The sequence below is a fragment of the Nanorana parkeri genome, unplaced genomic scaffold, assembly GCF_000935625.1.
Source record: "Nanorana parkeri isolate BGI_ZX_2015 unplaced genomic scaffold, ASM93562v1 scaffold35, whole genome shotgun sequence".
NCBI classification, from domain to species: domain Eukaryota; kingdom Metazoa; phylum Chordata; class Amphibia; order Anura; family Dicroglossidae; genus Nanorana; species Nanorana parkeri.
Genome location: NW_017306303.1, coordinates 2,955,677 through 2,979,794, shown reverse-complemented (window position 1 = coordinate 2,979,794; position 24,118 = coordinate 2,955,677).

The following is a 24,118-nucleotide window of genomic DNA, read 5'->3' as shown; positions in this document are numbered from 1 at the left end:
AATATTCACCTGATCCCTGCATCCTCCAAAAGTGCGGCCTCCCATCTCCCACACTGTTAGAAGCTGCATATAGCGTGTGCTGGTTACTACTTAAACCGGCGCGCTGTGTGCAGCTTCTGAGAAGATACGCTATAAGCGTAGCGGGAGCGATGCAAAATGCACAGCCGGCTTCCTCGCTACACCAATAGCGTATCTTCTCAGAAGCTGCACACAGCGCGCCGGTTTAAGTAGTAACCAGCACACGCTGTATGCAGCTTCTAACAGCGTGGGAGATGGGAGGCCGCGCTTCTCGGTGGATCCAGGGAACAGGTGAGTATTAAAAAGAAGAAAATTGGTTTATTTTATGTTCCCGAGGACATCATTTGTCTGGGGATGGTCTCCTCAATCTGGGGACTGTCCCCAGAAATCGGGGATGAATGTAGAGCTGCAACAACTAATCGACTAAGTCGATTATAATCAATGATTAAAAAAGTTGTCAACATTTTCCATCAACGATTAATCAGCTTTCGATTAGTTGGCCCTGTTCACGGCTCTACACACACCGCGTGCCGCATCTCCTCCCCGCCTCACGCTTGCCACTGTCAGACCTGCCCGCCCACATCCACGCTCCACACGCCGCACCTCCTCCCCGCCTCACGCTTGCCGCTGCCAGACCCCCCCGCATCCACGCTCCACATGCCGCACCTCCTCCCCGCCTCACGCTTGCCGCTGCCAGACCCCCCCGCATCCACGCTCCACATGCCGCACCTCCTCCCCGCCTCACGCTTGCCGCTGCCAGACCCCCCCGCATCCACGCTCCACATGCCGCACCTCCTCCCCGCCTCACGCTTGCCGCTGCCAGACCCCCCCGCATCCACGCTCCACATGCCGCACCTCCTCCCCGCCTCACGCTTGCCGCTGCCAGACCCACCCGCATCCACGCTCCACATGCCGCACCTCCTCCCCGCCTGATGCTTGCCGCTGCCTGACCCGCCTGCCAGCATCCACGCTCCACATGCCGCACCTCCTCCCAGCCTCACGCGCATCCCCACATCCACAATCGGCACAGGGACGCAGGGAGATGAAGAAGTAAGGAGGAGCAGGCGTGAGGGGATGACATCCGCCGACAGACAGGCCTGATCTCAGAAGCAAGTTGCTGGAAGACTGCTCAGGTAAGCCTGCACTTTCCCACACATGGTGCTCTATAATGTATTGCTGGGATAGTGGGATTTGTAGTCCTCTATAGCTGATGGTACATTGCGCTGTACTATATATTATACAGAGCAATATACCATCAGCTATAGAGGACTACAAATCCCATCAATACATTATACACTGTATGTATAATGTACTATTGCTGGGACTTGTTGTATTCCTCTATAGCTGGTGGTATTCTGCATTGCGCTGTATAGAGGACTACAAAACCCAGCAATAATATATTATACAGCGCAATGCAGAATACCACCAGCTATAATGTACTATTGCTGGGATTTGTAGTCCTCTATAACTGATGCTGTTCTGCATTGCTGTATAATGGTATTGCTGGGAATTGTAGTTCTCTATAGCTGTTAGTAGTCATTATTGTTGGGATTTATAGTCCGCTATAGCTGATGGTATTCTGCATTGTTGTGTAATGTATTGCTTGGAATTGTAGTTCTCTATAGCCAATGCCATTCTGCAATGCTGTACAATTTCTGAGTTAGTGGCAGAACTACCAGTGGCGCAGCAGTCATGCACGCGCACAGCCCTGACGAGGCATCCCTCCAATACCAGTGTGCTTTGAATTTCCTAAACCGATAAATACATTCACACTACTGTTACATGGATGGCAAAAGTGGCAGACAGGGGCGGGGAGAAGGTGGGGAAGAGGGAGAGCGGGATGGGGGCCAAGTTGCTGCACCATGGGCCTCTGGGTTGTACTTGCCCCCTGGGCTAAAGGTTGCCAGTCAGCCCCTGAGCTACACCAACAGATTTAAAGAGTTAACTGCTTGTTTTTGTATAGATAAAAAAGGGAGTGCACTCAGAGTATAACTTTTCTATTTTAGCACCTAGACAAAACCGAGCACTTAACCCGTGCAGTGCGGGGGTAGCCCCGCTGCAAGAGTTAAGGAAACATTTTCCTGGCATTCATCTTAAAACCTGATTTGGAAGTGTAAACTTGATTGGTGATGCCGGCAGTGTTAGTTACACTGCAGCGACTTCAGAGAATACACTTTTGCTGCCTCGCTCCTGACCAGGTAAAGAGTTGTGGGTGAACCAGTGTAAACTTTGGGATTTTAGGTCAGGTGCTGTGTTTACTGAACAGGAATAGCAACTGATTGAATATGCTAGAATTTCTTCAATAACATTCACAGATGAATATGTAAAGGTTTTAGATTACCCAAACACAAGATATTGGTGCCCCAATAGGTAACATCATTTTTAAACTTTGAAGCACAAGCTGACATCATGTTCAGCAACCCCTTGGAAGAAACCTACCAAATGTTATTTTGTGCCCATCTTGGCAGCTTACAAATAGCATATAGCCAGGTTACATAGTGGAAATATCGCAATCTTTTTGAAATTGTAGGTAGTTTTCATACATATTTGTGAGTGGCTATGTTATATAATGTATATTTAATGGAAAAGCATCAAGTGCACGGTTAAGTAACCAACAAAATGAGTTTTCTGATTTCTACAATCTAAAATGTAGGGATGACAACACACTATTGCAGATTTTATTATTTGAATAAATAGGGGTTATATTGTATCAAGTTAGAGGACCCCTTCAATTCAGTGTCCCTTGCTGAGGGCAGGGCCGGATTTACTCTCCCTGCTGCCTGTCCTGGAGGTGACAGAGTCAATAAAGAGAACCTGTCACCTCCAAATGCTATCACACAGGGGATTGTTAGCTTAAAAAAAATGATAAAAAAAGAAAAAAGTAAACGATAAGATAAATAAAAATTTAAAAAAGTAAAAAAATAAATAAAAAGCACTCACCTCATAGTTCTCCTTTAACTGTACCTGTATACCTAAAATCCACGCCAATTTCTACCCATTGCTTTTATTCTTCATGTTCTGACTTCCAGCTCTCCGCGGTCCTCTTCCACATTGTCAAATGCATCTCTTATTCAGTCTTTCCATCTTCTTTGTTCCCCTTGGATCAATAATCTGCTTTAGCTTTCCTTCTACCAGGGGACCAGGAGATTGGCACTCCTTGAAGGGGGACTATTCCTTTTCAATGGAGCTGCTTTTAGAAGTGTGGGCAGATAAGCAGAGGCAAATATTTTCTAGCTTCTATTGCAGGGAGCCCTTTTAGTTTATTTTCCTCACAGCGCTTTAAAGTGACATCAGAGGCAACTTTTTTTTCCCTCACCCCAACGTTAATTAAAGCACTTACCTTAAATAATGTCTCGTAATCCGATCTTCTTCTTCTTTCCTGATGTTTTCAGCCTTCTCTCCAGCGCTGCGGCAGGTCTCCGATCTAGCGCTTACTCCTCTGGGCTTGCTGGCACTTCCTGTCCCACGGTGTCTGCATGCGGGTGCACGGGGTCCATAGACTTACCTTGCGTCTCTCCTCGCGTCCCGGCCGAAAATGTGAACTGCGCATTCGCCCGCCCCAAGATGCTTTGCGGCCGCCCGAGAATTTTTACATTTTCGGACGTGAGCACGTGGGGAAGACACAGGTAAGTTTAAGCCACCGCGGGGTTTTTTTTTTTTACTTTTTGCTTGCTAGCAGTAGATATATGCAAAAAAGCTGAGGGTTTAGAAACCCTTTAAGGCTACTTTATCTATGAAATTTTATGTCAGTATGTAAAAAATGTGTCAGGTCACTGCCTATAGGGTCCCTGATACCAATAACTTGTTCATAAGTAGTTTTGTAACTACTGTGTTCCAAAACATTACAATAATGCTGACTTTCGTCATTTTACCACTGTCATTCTCATTAACCAAGTGTGCATTTTCCCTTTCTCCTCTTCACTCATGTTATAAGTTTTTTGACTGTTGGTCTTTGGAAATCTAATTATATGCATTTCCTGACGTGTGTGAGTATTACGTGACTCTTATTTTACTTCTATTGTTTTGTGCAGCCTTTCATTTAATGTTAACTGTCCCCAGCAATCACCCAAACCACTGACAAAAAAACTATAATCAGAACCTTGTTAAATTCTATTTACATTTAAACCCTTTTTAAAAATCAGAGAGCTTTCTGCTGAAGTTCCACAGCAGCACCAAACTCATCCACCTTACCCTGTGCCTGCACTTTGAGTACTTGCATAATCTTGGAGTATCATAGGGTTCAGAGATGACCTAGGACCTGTTTCAGACCATAACATACTGTATGACACATAGAAGGTGAGGGATTTTAAATCCAGATCCACAGTAGATGTATATGGAGCGATAGTATTCACATTTTCTCCATAAATGAAGTTAAAAAATGCTTTACAATGTTTCCTTTAAAGGTAAAAGAGAGAGTGGCGTGATATGTTTACTGTAGGTAGTAGAACCCCTTTGGCAAGGCTAATTCTATTTGTATTGCAGCAGTTTGAGCAAATTGAAAAATAAATCAAAGCTTTCAGAACCTTTATAAATTCTAATATATTTAAAGAAAAGTAAACTCACCCTTGCAATGGGGCTATAGCTGCACTGCGAAATAGTCAAGGTTAACTTGGTACAGATAAGATTAGAAACAGTATATAATAAACATTCATATGCAAAATTTCATTTTACGCATACTAACAAAAGAAAGAAGAATACATATAAAACATTATAAAATATTAGTGATTCCCTCATAGAGCAAGGCAACTGGTGTTTTTCACACATTGTTTTAAAGGGCCAGAAAAAAATATACTGCTTATACAGTTCTCTTGGTAATTCTTTGATGCTAAGTGTCTTAGAATAGGTGAAGGAGATAATTGCATTTTCAACCTTAGTGGGACTGGACTTTCCAAAATGGCCTCAAAAGGAAGACTCAGAAATCTGAGGAAGGTAAAAATTCTGCCAATATCACCTGAGGAAAAAGTTGTAAAGCTTTACAATAGTATTTCAGAAAAATGCAAAAAATACATTGTAGGAGAACCATCAGAATACATACCAGATGGGTAGGAATACTTTTTCTGAATCCAGTAGTTCCTCCAGATAACATTTGATAAGTGCATTACTTTTTTAATCATTGATTTTAATAAAAAATTAAACTATACCTATGTGCTTTGACATATGTTTTGTATATTCAATAACAAATGCGTATTTATAAGGAAAAGCAGTGGAAAAAATTAAGCCAACTAAAACCATAATGGGTTGGGGGTCAATTGTATTTTATTTTAATTATAGATTTGGTGGATTGGTCCCCAGTTAAGAGGCAGCATGTGAGTGGTTAAAAAGAGGTGAAGGCTGGGCAATTATTATGCAGGAAGCAGGGGTTCTTTCCTGATCTCATTGAGTAGGCTGTCAAAAAGAAGCCACCATGTAGACTTTGTGCGGTGTTCCCCATCCTGGAGAAAATAGTTTTTTTTACCTGTTCTTCCCAATGCAAATATGGAGAAGAAATATCTGGTTGCCAAAGCTGGCATATGGCCTAAGAGTTCATACACCTGCTGATGACAAAGATTAGACAAAAGAAGATTCGGCATAGGTGCTACCAATTAGAAGTGATGTATTTGCTTCAACAGATGCTTTCTTTTTTCTCTATTAAAGACTTTATATTTCATTTGAACATTCCAACCATGTGGTCCTTACTTTTTTAACACCATACAGAGTACCTGTCCATAGGTAAGTAATGTGGCCATATAAAGTCAATGATGTGACCAGCATCCCGCCCCTTTGCTTACATGCAGCTGTGTGTCCGGGAACGCCCTGGCGCAGCTGATTGGGCTGGCATTGACAGCTTCCTTCCTGGTTCAGACAAACTCAAATTCGCACCAAACCTGAGCATTTCCATACGGATGTGACATGATGATTTAACATGATTAAGTGCATGGTTGTCCACATCGGTCAGCCTATATTTCAGTATCATGATGACATGCTGTACCTTCCACTAAAATGAATTTTCTACAGGTCTGCGTGATTTATCTTGGAGTATTTATACAGCGGCTATAAATGGTTTATGGACTGCAAATATTTTCATAAAATGACATCAAAACAGATATTTTTATTTGATTCATCTTTGCATGTTCCACTCACTCACAGTTTATAAATATTTTGAGTGTATTTTGACTTCCTAAGTACTTTTATGTATTCATGTTCACAGGGAGTAGAAATGATAATTTTACTAACCATAAAAGGCATAATATATGCAAAGTTCCCATAATTATACTTTAATGAACAGTGTACAGGGATGGAGTGCTATTCTGATTAAGCACCTCTTAACATTTGCACAAATAACAAGCAAGAAGCCGCGGAAACTTAAAAAAATGATAAAACGCAGCTCTTGAAAAGTTGTTCAACTTTATACATAGTAATATATCATTTTGATTTCATAAAAACTTGTATTCCTCCCATTTTAATATTACAGGTGATATGTACAACAGAGAATCATTAAAGGTAAAACATCTTTTTAGAAATGTCTTTTAAGTTAAGTTGATATAAAGTTTGTGTGCAGTATTACTTAGATGTTATCTTTTTTTGTCATCTGTGTCTCATTATGGAGATTTCTCTTCACTTTCTGTTTTGCAGACTCAACAGGAAGTCATAGGATGTCTTTCCAATTTGGGGGGAAATGATCTCTTAGACAGTTGTCACAGGAACAAGTGTCCCTATTGGAAGATTTTCCCTCTATTCCTGTTCTGGTGGCAACTCATATTTTTCGCTTTACATTCACTTTTAGTTCCAGTGACATTGGCAATCAATATAATTAAAAGGATTGGGGTTGATCGCTGAATACTGAAAAATGGCCTGGCCAGGAAGGGGGTCTAAACACCTGGTCTTGAAGTGGTTAAAGGTAAATAGGCTGCTCACTTTGCAAGAGAACTGTCACTTTGCAAGGCAAGTTTTCCCTTAGCTTAGTGAAGCTAAGTGAACATCCTATTCGCCTTTAGTAAATCAGCCCCAGTGAATCTACCTAATTGGGATACATGGAAATAAAAACCTAACAGCAGTTGTAACCCCTCGCCACTCTATTCAAATCTAATAAAAGGTTTTGCACTTAGCTATACTTTAAAGCCAATCTCCAGGCAATTAACTAAATACACAGTTGACACACTGTCTATATAAGGGAGCTGTTGTACCTGCTGAATGATTTGTATTTCTGCCCATCAAGTCCTGAGATTTACGCAACTTAGGCCTATGGCAGGGCAGAACACCTGATATTGTTCTGCTGTAGTTAAGTCACACTCACAGGTCTTGTTCCTGCCTTTGCCCGTGCTTGTGCTGCTTCTCCCACTATCAGCCTGAGATCTGCTGTACATAGACTGCAAGAGCATGTTCACTTTGCAGAGTGAATTTCCACTTTGCAAGGGAATGTTCACTAAGCTTATTGAATATGGTGAAGATTCACTTTGAAAAGAATACTCAATCATGTGCAAGGAAAAGTGAAAAGAAAACAGTATTTTTCCAATAACATGATTGCATAATGGAAGTCAGCAGAGGTTTACCTCTTTCACCAAGGCAATATTCCCTTGCTAAGTGTACAGCCTATTTCCTTTAGTAAATTAACCACATAGACTTTTACTCTAAGCAGGAGCAGTAAGGCACAACCATTGTGTAGAACTGCAAAGCAGATATGTAAAAATCAGATATGGGAAGAAGGGAAAACGCGCATTTGACCTGGCTCTGCGCGTCTACCTCCCCAGGTGAACACTCACTTGTCGTTATCACTCGCTGGGTGGAGGTGAAGGTCTGCCTGCATTGTGTGATGGCAAAAATTAAACTGACAGGGTTTTAAGTAGGGTTGCACTGAAATACTATGGGCAAAATGCAGATAAAAGTGGCCGAAAATGCAGTATATCCCTGGCTTCTCTCCTCCCCACTGGGCGCCTGTCTGTGTCTCCTCCAATCTCTGCTGCTCTTCCCTGCCTGTGTCAGCACAGAGAGCAGGGGGTTGGAGGGGACACAGACCACGCCCAGCGTGGAAGAGAGAAGCTGTCAGGATGCTGAGCAGGGTGGTGTGATTAGGAGACAGTTGTCAGCTGTCACAGGAGGCCAAGCTCTCCACCCACACTGCCCCACTCAGCCTCCTGTGACAGGCAGAACAGTCAGGATGAAGAGCAGAGTACAAACACTGAGCTTTCAGTACTGATTACTAGGTGTTTGTAATGATGACATAGTATGAATGAATGAACAGGTATGAATGAACAGGAAGTTCTATACATCACTTCCTGTTCATTCATGATTGTGGACATAGTAACTGATAATATCTCCTCACAATATGAATGGACAGGCGCACTCAGTATAGAGGCTTCCTGGTCATATATAACAGGGGCTGCAGAAAAACAAGTTTCTGTTCAGTTTCTGTTTCCGTTTTGGTGCATCCCTAGTGGGGGATGCACCGAAACGTAGGGATTGAAATACTCAGACCAGCCCGTCTGGCACCAACAACCATGCCACGTTCAAAGTCACTTAAATCCCCTTTCCTCCCCATTCTGATGCTCGTTTTGAACTTCAGCAAGTCGTCTTCACCGCGTCTAAATGCCTATATGCATTGAGTTGCTGCCATGTGATTGGCTGATTAGCAATTTGTGTTACAAAGCAATTGAACGGGTGTACAAGCTTATAGGGATACAAAGTTTTCAGTTAGTGAATCCACTGAACATCTTTTTGTTTCAATAATAATACTCGATTACCTCCTTCGTTTAATTTTGGGGCAGACTAAATCAGAGTTTAAATTTCAATTGAGATACTGAATGACAACATTCCACATAGTTTCTGGCAAGGGGCCATTGGGGCCATAGTTTCTGGCAAGGGGCCTAAGAACATTATTAACAAAGACGTACAGTTTTTCCACCCTCAGGCATCTGAATCTTCCAGCTCACCTTATGACGATTTATATTTACCCTACAGAGATAGAAGAGATGTACACCGCAGACAACAACACCAGTGCCGGCTTATAAGGAGAAGACAATAGGGACTGAGCAAGGCTTTCCATCTTGTCCACATACTACTCTACTCTCTTTTCTATAGTGTATGTTGGTGCCCCATAGACATTAGATTGTTTCTAATACCTATGGATACTATTACAGTAGATCTCAGTCAATATTAAAATAATAACTAGACTGACCTAGAGTCAGAACAAATTCCAGCAGCAAATGCTCAGTGTTTGTAAATTTCCTCCAGACTATAGAAGAAATTCAATTGTGTGATTATACCACAACTATCATAATGTATAATTACTTTAGTGGTTGTGAATTGAATTCTCTGTGGTTAATATACTTGTTATAGCCTGTAGGCTGGAATAAGTGCTGTACCTAAGAACATCAGGTATTTTAAAAAGCATTACTGCTCATACACAGTGAACAAAACAGTCAATTTAAAGCCTTCATTATTAAGCACATATAAAAAGTAACAATTCATTTAAACGTGTATGTATAGGCCAAACGTTTTTTTCATTTTAGTTTTGTATAGAATAGGCATGGATTAAAACTAGGGGTTAGGGATGCACCAATACCGATATCAGTATTGGTATCAGTGACGATACTGCGAATTTTCATGAATACTCCTACTCATGAAATGCCCCGATACTAAACGCTGATACCAGAGCTTACATTTTTTTAACTGATGCGGCTGCCTGTAAACTACACGGAGCCTGTTTATAGTGCCGACCCGCACAACTCCTCCTCCTTCCCGGGGAACCCTGCAACCCACACCCTCCTCTAGACCCCTGGTGAGACCATGCACAGCCCTGGTAAGACTCCGCACAGCCCACCTGAGACCCCCCACAGCCTCCTGAGACCCCACGCAACCCTGATGAGACCCTGCTCAGCCCTTATGAGACCCTGCATAGCCCCAGTAAGACCCTGCACAGCTCTGATGAGATTCCACACAGCCCTGGTGAGATCCTGCACAGCACTGGTGAGATCCTGCACAGCCCTGGTGACACCCCGCACAGCTGTAGTAACACCCCACACCGCCGTTGTAAAACCCCAAACAGCCGTGGTGAAACTGCGTACAGCCCTGGTTAGGCGCCGCACAGCCACCCTGAGACCCTGAACAGCCATGGTGAGATGCAGAACAGCCCTGGTGAGACGTTGCACGGCCTCCTAAGACAACGCACAACCCTGATGAGACCCTGCATAGCCCACCTGAGACCCCACACAGCCCTGGTGAGACTCTGCACAGCCCTGATGAGACCCTGCATAGCCCAAATGAGACCCCGCACAGCCCTGGTGAGACCCTGCAAGGCTCATGAGATCCTGCACAGCCCTCCTGAGACCTTGCACAGCCTCACGAGACCCCACACAGCCCCCTGAGACCCCACACAGCCATGGGGAGACCCTGCACAGCTCTGGTGAGACCCTGCACAGCCCTGGTGACACCCCGGACAGAACACGTGAGACCTTGCACAGCTCTGGTGAGACCCTGCACAGCCCACCTGAAACCCAGCACAGCCTCGTGAGACCCCACACAGCCATGATGAGACCCTGCAAAGACCACCTGAGACCCTGCACAGCCCTGGTGACACCCCGGACAACCCACGTGAGACCCTGCACAGCCCACCTGAGACCCCGCACAGCCTCCTGAGACCCCCCACAGCCCTGGTGAGACCCCGTGCAGCCCCCCTGGTATAAAAGCAGCAACCACACTGTATAAAGTTCAGGCATCTAATTGGCATTGTTTAATGCATCAGTGTATTACATCACAACATATAAATCACAGTGCTCAGACTGTTTCTGTACTAGACCGAAAAGTAAAGTTAAACTAATTGTTAATGACTTGCCTTTAGTTTGCTGCTCATACACATGAATGTACATGATTACTGCATGCTTTCCTTAAGCAACAGTAGCTCAAGAGTTGTTTTGTGAGTTTGATGGAATAATAAGACTGCCTGAGCTAATACAAAACATCACATGCTGTTTCATATTTTACATCCATACCCTAGGCAGATATAGAACACCATTAAAGCAGTTATATATTCTTTTTAAAAACAGAAAGTTTTTAGACCCCCAGCAGCATACTTGAATCTGTCTTGGTATCAGCCTCCGTCATCATTTGCAAAGCAGCACTTAGACTGAGGGATTTAAGGGTATCCCCAGGGGCCATCCAGTTGTGCTCCATACACATGTGCTGACATTGAACATGCTAATAAGAGGAGAGAGCAGAGTGAGCAGAGGGATGAGATCCTCCAGAGTTCAGTTACAGACTGGGTGCAGACAAGTGTCCAAAATGAAGCGACTGAGAAAAATTACCTGGCTGTGCTGTATGGTAGGGCTGTTTTACTTTCAGGACTGTATGGATACGATTACATGTGAATCATCTGTTTGAAAAATGAATGTGGTTACATAATTATCACCACAATACAAATGTTTTATAAAAACACAAATAGTTTGTAAACAATGCTGAATGCAGGAATCACAGAAGTGGCACAATTATACAATAGAGTGGTTGGTATAGAGATGAATATAGTGAAACGATGCCATCATCAGACAACTAGACTAGTAAGAAAGGTAATGTTGTGTAGCACTGTGTGGAACAAGGGATCTCCAGTGCATTTACAATAGGTAAAGTGCATTTTTCCATTTCAGGTAGGTATAAGTAGAGATTGTTATATTTATTGGGGTTGATTTACTAAAGGCTGTTCAGATTGCAAGGAAGTTTTCCCTTAGCTTAGTGAATGGGTTGAAGCTCTGCTGACTTTTAGCATACAATCTTGTACAAGCAAAAATACAGTTTTTTTTTTTATTTTGCTTGCACGTAAGTGGGTATCTTCCGAAAAGTTAAAGGAGAGCTATGAGGTTTCACTCATCCTCATAGGTAGAGCCGACATGTGACAATTAAACTGTCACACGTCTGCTCTATTAAACGGGAAGTGAGCGAACACATACCGTCACTCAGTTCACTTCCCGGTCATCTCCCTGCAGAGAGCAGTGACTTTTAGTCACTGCTCCCTGCAGGGGTTTCCCCCCCTCACCGCTCCGATCCTCCAGTGCTGACTGGAGGAACGGAGGGGGGAAGGGGGCAGGCAGTATTGTCGGGATCCGTCCCGGCTGCGGCGCTCTCAGTATATAAGGAGCTGGGTTTAATAAGGAGTTGCGCTAATATTGCATAACATAAAAATTTGCAACTACCACCATTTTATTCTATAGGGTCTTGGCATTCAGAAAATATATAATGTTGGGGGGTTTTAAGTCATTTTCAGGCCTAAAATGTGGAATATAACATGGGTGCAAAAAATGAAAAAAGGGCCTCAGTCATGAAGGGGTTAATTTTCACCTCTCTCTCAAAGCTGAGTGCAAATTCTCTTGCAAGGTGAACATCCTATTTGCATTTATTAAATCAACCCCATAATCTTTTCAACCAATCTTTCTTGGCCAGTGCTGTCAGTCAGTATAGGAAATAGGTGACATTTTTCTGGAAAAACTGAATGCACTGTGTGCTAGAGATGTGCATTCAGATTCGGACGAATTTGTTGAATCACGAAATTCCATTAATTCCGATCAACTGTTCATCCTAATCCGAAATAACAAAGTATTATATGCCCGAATATGCAAGATACTATATATATAGCAACTTGTTTTGAATGGGCATCGCCATCTTGCTGCGTCCAAGATGGCGACGCCCATACATGCGTATGATGTCACCTGACGCTGGCGTCATGTGACGTCATACTCCTGCCTCCAAGATGGCGGTGCGCATGTGCAGAACTCGCCGGTGGTCAATATGGCCAATTCACTCCAACAAAATCAATTAGAGTGTTTTGTTTTTTTCCCTTTAATTCACAACATTCTGCCCCATTTCTGTACTTCTGCGCAATCCCTAAATAAGGGTGAATAATAAGAATGAGGAAAGTAAGGAGAAGTGGCATTACTGCTGGGCATTGATGCGGAAGGACACTGCGGGTATAGTTAGATAACAGGGCATTGGTGGCATCTGACTTTCTTGTACAGATTGCAGAGAATGGCCTTGTGGTTGAGATTTCAGAAACGTTAAACTGTGACTAAGCTACATTTGAGTTTATCGCTGTAGCTGATATCAGTGTGGGAGTTGTAGTTTGCACTTTGCTCAGAAGGAATGACATTACCTTGCAGTTATAAAACAGAAAACAGCTCCAAATAAAAAAATCTATAGCTTTGATTACATTTTGAATTTGACTTTGAAAAATTGAATAAAGGAAAATGCAGCTAATGTAAGGACCTGAATATAACTTGATATCCACCTCCTGTATTCCTCTATACAACAGACGGTGCAAGGGAAAGGTAACACTAGGAGCCAGTCAGGTTCTGCCGGTTGAATATGTGCTGACACTGACAGTAAACATGCTGCAAGGAGCAGAAAGCAGAGTGAGAAGGCTGATGACTCGTCAGTGTGCTGCTGCTCTTCTGTGTAATCGCTGGTGGTGTGTTTTGATCAAGTTGAACTGCTACTCTAGCGGCGGTTTAGCATTTGATGATTGTGCTTTCTAGAATAGTTGTCTAGATTGCATGACATGGAATGGCAAGTAAAAGAATTCCCTTTATGTGTTTCAGCTGTGAATTTAAGAATTTAAGCTGTGTGCCTGCGGTTCAGCTATTAATCCAAAGTGAACTTTCAGTTTATTTCAGCTAAATACATTCCAGGGTCATCAAGATAAAAAAGTGTGCAAAGCCTTACATAAAACAAAACTCAGTAATAAAGAAAATACCTCTTACACATAGTGGAATATCAATCTGTCTTATCACCATTCTATGGTAACACCAGCTGGTCTGCACCAAGAGCACATATATCAAAATAAAGAAATATAAAGGAGCTATGGGACCAGCATAATATACAGCAACCTTTAATGCCAAATCAACACTAAGGGGTCTATTCACGAAGCTGCCGAAGGATCTAGCCGTAGCTTCGGCCGATCCTTCGGCTAGCTTCGGCCCCAGGACCCCTTCGGTTCAGTATAACCGAAGGGGTGCTGTACGGGCTATTCACTATAGCCCGTACAGCTCCCGAACGTGGCCGAGTGGCTCAGTCGAGCCGAACGCATATGCATCGGCTCGGCTGACCCGCGCTCAAAAGCCGAAGCTGGCCGACAGTTGTAACCTTGGAATCAAAGCTATATATTTGTTTTATTTGGAGCTGTTTTCTGTTTTATAACTGCAAGGTAATAAAACAGTAAACTAGCATTGTACCCGCCCTCTGCTGCAGTTCTTCATCAGGTCCATCAGCAGAGGGCAGGTACAATGCTAGTTTACTATTGGCTATTGCAAATTTAAATAGCCAATAGGAATGTAGCAATGCATTCCAATGGGCAAAAAATATATATATTTTTTTTCTATTCTGACACGGCTCCGTGTCAGAATAAAGAGAAGAAAAATTTTCGGCCGACCCGAAGCCATGCGAAGCAAGCCGATGTACGGCTGATTTCAGCCGATATACGGCTAAAAATTAGCCGTACCAGCCTGAAGTGAATAGCCGAACAGGGCTCGCTTCAGGTCGGTCATTCACTCGGCTGCCTACGGCAGCTTAGTGAATAGACTCCTAAATAACATGGCTGACAAAGTCATTATTTCACAATGGTAATGTATTTTTGTGGTAATGTGATTTGTCAGTCATGTTATTCAGTGCTGATTGTGCATTAAAGGTTGCTGTATATTATGTTGGTCCCATAGCCCCTTTATTTTTCTTTATTTTGATATATCTACAAAGTCTCACAGTTAATTTTCTTTAGAACGCAGCCACAGGCTTAGTAGAAAAGCATGTCCCCTGTCAATATACAATAGAAAAGGTCCCTTGCTCTCAACTTGGAAGCAACTTTGAGTCAGACCTTTGGCTCTGCAAACAGTAAAGCTCATGTCTTCCTCATTGGAGAGCTATAGCTCTGACTCAGCAGATGTTGTGTCAGCCCGCTGCAGAGTGACCACTGCTTCCCCACACAGAATAAGAGTCCTTCTCAGCAGTATGCTGACAGGGGGCAGGCTTTTCTACTCTACAGCTGGCAATAGCTGGTTTCTAACGAAAATGAAATGTTGGAAACCTTTGGTTTATTGCACCTGTAATGTAGCTAATTTAAATGGAGAGTTCAGCCGGGCTTTCATATTTGAAATATATGTATTTGATGTTCTTTTTGGGATTCCAGCATGCCGCACAAGAAATAGCCCAAAAAAACTTCAATGCACTACCTTGAAACACATGCAACAGCCCTGTTTCAAAACAGAAGATGCTTGGTTGGGAGACGACCCCATAGAATTCAATGGTTATCTACCGCACACGCAGAGGAATCAAAGCTTTCCAGTGCAGGATGTGAAGGTTGCAGCTAGCCGGCTGTGGACATTCAGATAAATATACAGATGGAGCAGAGGATGGTGGGTTACTTTTGTTCGGGAGGAGCTAGGCATTTAGGATAACTAACTTCTTTCTGTGAAAGTACAGTTATCCTTTATAAATAAAACAAAAAATAATTGTCAGCTTTTCTGCCAAGTAAAGTGAAGCAAAGTTTTGTTTTTTCTTATACAATAATATTACAAACAGATCCTAAAACAGTGGTCAGAGACCAAAGTAAGATACCTTCTGCAAGGTAATGTTTGCCAGGACATCCTCTAACATTTTGAGGCTAGGTTCACACCTGGGCGACTCCTCATGTCATGGAGTCACCCACCACAGCCGATCGCGCTGGAGGTGCCTTTATTATCAAATGGCACCCCAGTCATGCAGGACTGATTGCACGCTTTCCCACCGCGATTCCGCCTGTGCAAATGAACACGATCACGGCTAAAAATGTCAACCCATTGAAATCAATAGTGCCACCCGGCAACTGCTGTGTGCACTAGCACACAATCGCGCGGCCCCAGGATGTGCGTCACAGAACAGTAGTGAGGTACTATTATTAATTTCAAAGTTGTAATAGATAGTCAGCTTCTCTGGCAAGCAAGATAATGTTACATAGCTAGGAACAGTTTCCAAAGACAATAGTGAAGTATTGTTATGGCTTAGACTTATCCGCAGACAGTGTTTCAGCTTCTCTGTCAAATAAAAAACACATGCTTTTAACCTGCTAATCTAACAAACAGCACACTACCGTCTTCCACCCATCTTTTTCTCCTCACAACACTTATGTGGCAGGCTATGCCTGTGTACTAGGTCTATATGCACTTCATTCCTGACAGATGGCATTGGCTAGAGGCATGTAAATTGTTTCCTGGCTCAGAGCGGATGCTAGAGATTATACACTATTATACACTGGCCAGCCAATGTCACAACAAACCCAAACATGGTTGCAAGATGGTGCACATAGTCTGCAATCATTTGCGTAATAGTGCACATTCAGTTTCCTGCAAATCCCATGCACTTAGTGGTCCTTTCTGTGGAGCAAAAAACGTGGTTGCCAAGAAAAGACTTAGGTGAAGCTTAGGTATTACAAGTATTTATATAGCGCCAACAATTTACGCAGCACTTTACACTGTACATTCACATCAGTCCTTGCTCCCAAAGAGCTTACAATCCAAGGTCCCTATCTCACATGCCTATAGGCATGCCGATTTAGACAGGAGCCAATTAAACTTTCAGCATTGGAATGGGGTAGGAAACTCATGCAAGCACAGGGAGAACATGCAAACTACATGCAGATAGTGTCCTGACCGGGATTCAGACTGGGGACCCCCAGTGCTGCAAGGCATAAGTTCTAACCTCTAAATCACTCTGTTGGCTTGGGGAATACCAGAGACGCTGTTCACAGTTTTCCACAAATACCCATTATTCCAATAAATAACAGCTCACTCATAAAAAACGACTAAACATATCACATTTATTAGAAACACTCGCCCCCTTCTTTTTGTGCCTTTGATCAAAGAAATAAGTGAACTTTAAATATTCATGAATTCTTCCTCCCAGTCATGTCTGAATTGCATTAAACATTTTAGCAGTATACAGATCTCTATTTGGCTTAAAGGAAAGATGACTTTCTACAGCATCACTCAGCAAGATGTAATTGTTAGTATACTAATGACCTGTAGCAAACTGACAAAGAGGAAGGTTAAATAAGAAATGGAAAGTAACATAATCATTGTTAACAATTTATTGTGATAGTATGTATAAAATGTCTGAGGTCTGGAAGCATTTTTTTCTATACCTGTCTTGATCTGATATTGTATGAATAACTACAGTACTTTTAACCACACTGCTCGTTTTAGGAAGTAGGAATTAGAACAAATTTATTTAGCCAATACTGGGGTCATTTGTATCAATAGCCATGTTCTCAGACACATGATGCAATAAGGCCTGGGCTACTACTACTAGCTATACCATGACCTGGATAAAAGAGCACCTTCAGAAACATATTGGCATACATTCTCTTTAATACTAGTTTTATTCAGCTATTTAAAAAAAAAAAATACCTTGAAAGAAGAAAAGGTCCAAGTGCACGCAACCTAAGTAAGATGTAATACTTATAGACCAGTATGCCCCCTGAGAATGCCTTCACAAATCTACTCTATCTAGAAGGCAGACATCATCTTTGTTCAGGGATCATCCAACATCAGCATCGACTTCCTGGATTATGATGTTGGCTCAAAGGTGCCACAGTCATTCATGTAGATCCTGATATCTGTATAGTTCTTGGTTGAGTTTACACTTGTAATCTCGCACATATCAGCCCCTTGCTGCTGCTGCCTTTCACCTTGTGACTAGGGACGATCATGAACCTAAGCTGCCAATCAGCTGTGGGAAATCCCTGCCTGCAGCTGCACGTGAGTAAGGGGCAGGATGCTGTGACATCATTGACCTTATATGGCCATATGGCTATATGCCCATATGAGGTCAGTTAGGTCAGCACATTCATCCCACCCCTTTATGTGCAGAAGAGGGGCAGTGAATGTCCCAGCCCACATCTGATTGTCCCTTCTGGGTTCGGACGAGCTCAGGATGAGACAGACCAGGTTCGGCCTGGCGACTTGTGACTTGCTACATAGTGAAAACCAAAGGAGAGGAGATTGAGGGAATTTTTAACCCCTGTATGCACCAGACTGATTACATTATTCTCCTAGATTGCACCTCACAGCCTAGGCAGTGTCAATTGACTAGTGTTCAAAAGCTGCCTTATGAATATAAGATTGATTTTATGAAAACTTATAACCTAGCTGTATATTGTAACATGTCAAGAATGTATTCATGCAGATAGTTAAAGCAGTTAGAGAACACCAACACCCAACCAATACAATCTCTATAAATATGTTAAGCTCACCAGTCTATACTTACCAGGTGTACTTTGTTTGCCCTTTTTGAATATCAGTACTACATTCACTTTCTGCCAATCAGCCAGTACCATACCTGACATTAAAGTGACATTAAAGTGTCCATAAAGGTTAGGAACAGTTGCCTGGCTATGACCTGACTAAGTTCCTTGAGTACCTGCGGATGTAACCCATCAAGCCATAGAGATTTACTTACATTTCCAGACTCTTTTTCACTCTGATCTCTGACAGCCACTGAGATACCTTACATCTTTTGTTACTAGAATGAATGGCATGTTTATTAAACCCATCTGACTCTTCTGGGGGCCTGCATGTTCCGTCTTTACACTTTTACAATGTATATATTTAAATAATTTCTTGGGATTTATTTTGCTTTGTGTTGCTATGTGTTCTACGTACTCTAATTTTGCTGCCCTGATTGCTCTTTTGCATCTTTTGTTGCATTTCTTGTAGTAATTAAATGCAGTTGATGACCCCTCTGTCTTATATTTTTTGAAAGCCTTTTGCTTCTCGTTTATATATTGCTTTACTTTGTTAGTTAGCTACCCTGGTTTAACTTACAAGCATTTTTATGTGCTGAAAATACATGGTTACTGAGATCCACCACTGGCAACAGGCCATGTGCTCTTGGGTTAACTAAGTTTGAAAAATGACAGGCTCTTCTCATACCCCTCTATATGCTGAGCAGATAATTTGAGAAAACATATGAAAATGTGTTGAAAAATGCTTGAAAAAGAACACATAAAAAATGAAGTAGGTGTGAAGCCAGACTATAACAAGTGTCCACCCAGAGGACTTTAGTTCAGATTTTAGCTGGTGTACTTACATACATTTAATTTTTCCACTCTTTAATTTCTAGTGGTTAGTCAGGCCATGAGATCAGTGTAATAAACAAATCAAGAAAAACACAAGTACAAAAGCACATGTCTGAATGGTTCACATACAACACATTTCTACCTATACCTTTACTAGATATCTATACATCAGCCCAAGAAGAGGGACAACCAGGGGCGGACTGACCTATCGGGCAGTCGGGCATTGCCCGAGGGCCCGCGGCCAGAAAGGGGCCCGTGGCGAGGGCTGCTGACAGTCGGCTGTGTGGGTGTTGGGTGAATGGACGGGGGCAGGCGCCAGCCGGTAGAGCGGGCACGCACTGCTCAGCAAAATCAATGCAGTAATCCTAACACTGCTCTGGCATTAAGCAGTGTAATCAGTGGTGTTAGGATTAATGGGCGGCAATGAGAGGCAGGAAATGAGCGGAGCCAGTCAGCTCTGAGAGGGGATACAGCATGTGGGAAGGCGTCTCGTGCTCTATTGATTCTGCTTAATATGAAAACCCTGAGAAGAGAGCAGCCGGCAGTGGAGGGGACACCTGGGCAGCCAACAGAAGTGAGTCTCTCTATTCTGGACATTGCCTAAATTTACTGTGACACACTGACATTAGAGACTTTACAGTGACTGACTTTAGATAGACCTGAAAATGTATGCAGAGCAAATATGTATTGTTTGTGATACAATTACTGTATACACTGAACTCACCCACTACAGCAGCGTAACAACTGCGGGGACCGACACATGCATACAGTATGCACAACTATGAACGTCCATTGCTTTGCAGATCGGTGAGTCCATTGCGTTGCAGATCGCGGAGTCTATTGCGTTGCAGAGCGCCGAGTCCATTGCTTTGCAGAGCGCCGAGTCCATTGCGTTGCAGAGCGCCAAGTCCATTGCGTTGCAGAGCGCCAAGTCCATTGCGTTGCAGACCGCCAAGTCCATTGTGTCGCAGTGCGCCGAGTCCATTGCGTCGCAGAGCGCTAAGTCCATTGCGTCGCAGAGCGTTGAGTCCATTGCGTCGCAGAATGCGGAGTCCATTGCGTCGCAGAGCGCCGAGTCCATTGCGTCGCAGAGCGCCGAGTCCATTGTTTCGCAGAGCGCCAAGTCCATTGCGTCGCAGAGCGCCGAGTCTATTGCGTTATTGCATTGAAATATATATTAGCAATGCACCGATACCGATTTTGTTGTATATCGAGTACCGATACCAAGTACCGATACCAGAAGTCCCATTAAGGAAGCTGGGCGGTGTGTAATGACTTGCCACCTAGCTTCCCAATTAGCAGGGAAGCCGTCTCCATGCTCCCTCGTGACGAGGAAGCATGAAGCCGGCGTTCTGGCCAATCGGGAAGCCGGGGGGGGGGGCAGGTAATGACTTCTCCACCAATCAGGAAGCTGGGCAGCGAGTCATTACACGCTGCCCAGCTTCCTGATTGGCCAGGAAGGCAGTTCCATGCACCCTGGAGATTAGGGAACATGGAGCCAGCTTCCCGGCCAATCAGGAAACTGGGCAGCATGTAATGATTTGCTGCCCGGCTTTCTCATACTGGAAGTAACGGTATCAAAATAAGCATTGGGAGCATTTGGGCGAGCATGAGTACTCACCCAAATACTCAGGATCGGCACCGATACTAGTGCATCCCTAAAATATATATATATATAGATATATAGATATATATCTATATCTATATATCTATATATATAGATATATAGATATATATTGTAACAAGGACACTCGACTGTAGACCGCAGGTGCAAGTAAAATGCAGTTTTATTAAGGGCAAATGCCATACATCTCGTTCCATCCACAGGGTAGACCTCCCCTGTTGCACAAGATAGCTTCACTCGTGAGCCCTCACTCTGGTCTCTCAGCAGTTTGTACCAGCGGTCCTAGGGTCACCGACCTTCCTGACCTCTCCCAGCCTTCCCTGCCTGTTCCACGTGTCCAGTACGCACCTGAGTCTGCTGTGGCTCTGTGCTTCCTGCACCCACACAGCTCCAACACAACTCTCTGAACTCTGGTCCAGACTCCTAATAAGGCTGCTCTCAGCCCCCTGATCCACCTATTCTGGTCATTGGTAACACCTGGCTCCGGGAATGGAGATCTCATCCCACCCAGAACTCTAGAGGTCTCCAGAGCTCCGGATCCCAGCTACATTTAGGAAAACCTGGAAGGACCTGAAAAGCAAGGCTCTTCCTTAAAACAGTGTTTACATTCTGGACCCTCTCAGCCCCTTTGGCTGAGAGTCCTGGGTGCCAATGTTGCCATACTATGCTGCGGCATTGCCATGCACTGCCACAATATATATAGATATACACAGTATGTGTGTGTATACATATATTTTTTACTTTCTTTTCAGGGAAGGTGATGTAGGTGGAGATGGGTCTGGAAGTAGGGTGGCAGGTGATGGAGGCCGGAGGTTTGTGAGGGCTCATCAGCAAAATCTTGCCGCAGGGACCAATCAGTATTAAAGATGGCCCCGTAAGTGGCCAAGCACAATTCAGCAGGCAAATTATGCAGCCATTTGCTGACGTCTCGGCCATGAGGACCCAGCAAACAGCCGCCTGATTAGAGACCCGCCTCTCGCTCTGGTGTTCCTGACGTGCAGTCAATATGTTGGAAGAGGAGTCACACTGCACACACTCTTCCAACACCATTAACTTTTGTACCCTCTGCATTCCTCTTCCTACAGTGTTCCCCTCTGCACTCCTGCCAAGCAGCATAGGAGGGGGTGCAGATGTGAGAAACATTAGTAAAAGGTTGCAGGGGGTGCAGAGGTGGGCACTGTATGAAGAGGGATGCAGGGGGTGCAGAGGTAAACGAGGGAAGGAAGAGGGATGCAAGGGGTGCAGAGGTGGACACTGTAGGAAGAGGGATGCTGGGGGTGCAGAGGTCAACATTGTAGGAAGAGGGGTGCAGAGGTAAGTAATGTAGGAAGAGGGATGCAGGGGGTGCAGAGGTGGGTAGTGTAGAAAGAGGGATGCAGAGGTGGGCAGTGTAGAAAGAGGGATGCAGGAGGTGCAGAGGTGGACAGTGTAGGAAGAGGGGTGCAGTGTAGGAAGAGGGTTGCAGGGGGTGCAGAGGTGAACATTGTAAGAAGAGGGATGCAGGGGTGCAGAGGTGGGCAGTGTAGAAAGAGGGATGCAGGAGGTGCAGAGGTGGACAGTGTAGGAAGAGGGATGCAGTGTAGGAAGAGGGATGCCGGGGGTGCAGAAGTGAACATTGTAAGAAGAGGGATGCAGTGTAGGAAGAGGGATGCAGGGGGTGCAGAGGTGAACATTTCGAAGAAGAGGGATGCAGTGGTGCAGAGGTGGGCAGTGTAGAAAGATGGATGCAGGCGATGCAGAGGTGAGAAGTGTAGGAAGAGGGATGCAGGGGGTGCAGAGGTGGGCAGTGTAGGAAGAGGGATGCAGAAGGTGCAGGAATGTATATGCGTTTGGGGCTTGTATGTGGGCAGAGCACAAGGGGGCCCCATACTCTCGTATTGCTCGGGGGCCCCATGTGTTGTCAGTCCGCCCCTGGGGACAACTGAGGAGGAAAGAGGGATTTGGTTACAAATGAGGGCCAGTTGGGAGGTATGTTATTATTATTGATATTTATATAGCGCCGACAATTTCCGCAGCACTTTACATAGTTGAATATTCACATCAGTCCCTGCCTTTAAGGAGCTTACAATCTAAGGGCCCTATCTTACATGCAGGGTCAATTGAGGCAGGAGCCAATTATCCTTTCAGCATGTCTTTGGCAGGCTGTGCGAGAAAGCTTTACAGTGCCCCTCAGTGACCACACCCCTCAGTGGCCACACCCCTCAGTGGCCACATCCATTTCTTCAATACCCGAAACATTTAAAGCCTCCCATTTTGTTAAGCCCCAAAGAAACAGATTTAAAAGTATGATAAAAATAAAACTTTTATTCAAAGGTACTAAGGCACAATATAAGTATTATTAAATAAAACAACAGCAGGCAAACAAGTGGTAAACAATAAATGTCAAACTAAGTGCCCGAATGTCATGCAGACCATTTTTTCAAGTAAGTACATCTAGAAAAGTAAAACCAAAAAACAGAACACAAAACCTAGACTACATTAAATAGTACTGTTTACTAAAACAAAGTGCATGGTGAATACCGTTGCATGTGTATTATATGTAGACTTGTGCATTTGCATTCGGACGAATGCAAATTAACAAATTATTATATGCCCGAATATACACAAAACGTATTCTGGCACATAATAATTCGTTTGAGAACGTGCAGCGGCCATATTGGCCACCAGCACATTCTGTGCATGCGTGCCGCCATCTTGGAGGTAGGGAGCATGACGTCACATGTCTAATTATATGCGGGGGTGGGGGGGTTGTCTTTTTCTTTTTACATATTTGTATTATTTTAAAATTTATTTTTTATTATTATTGGGGGGGGCTTTGGTAAAATATCAGGGGTCTAAACAGACATTTTCTTCTTGGACCCCCGCTGCCTCAGCCCATACAGGCAGGGAGAGCAGCAGCGATCGGAGGAGAAGCTGCAGGCTGTGCTGCCCCTCTTCTCCCTGCCCCCCAAAGCCGAGCTGTGTCAGGTGCCTAGTGCCCCTATTGCCATGGCACACTGTGCAGCTTCACAGCTCCAACATCCCAAAGCCCAGCCCTGGTCTTTGGAGTTTGGGAGGAAAGCAGAGTACCCGGAGCACACCAGCACAGGGAGAACATGCAAACTCCTGCAGATAATGTCCTGACTGGGATTCGAACCGGGGACCCCCAGTGCTATAAACGCTGACCACTACGCCACTATGCTGCCCCGTGTTATACATGTTATACCCAAAGCTACAGAGTGAAAATAGAATTTCTGGTTTGCATTGTTTCATTGCTGTACAGGCCAGGAAGAAGAAAAGTTTCTGTAGCACAGGAAGTTTATATAAAGCATTGCCCTTGATCAAGACATGTAGGCTGCTGCTGAATCTAACACCTGTGAGTTGTGAGAACACGTCAGTGTTTATGAAGAAAAGCCAGTGTGAATCCGCAAAAGGACTGC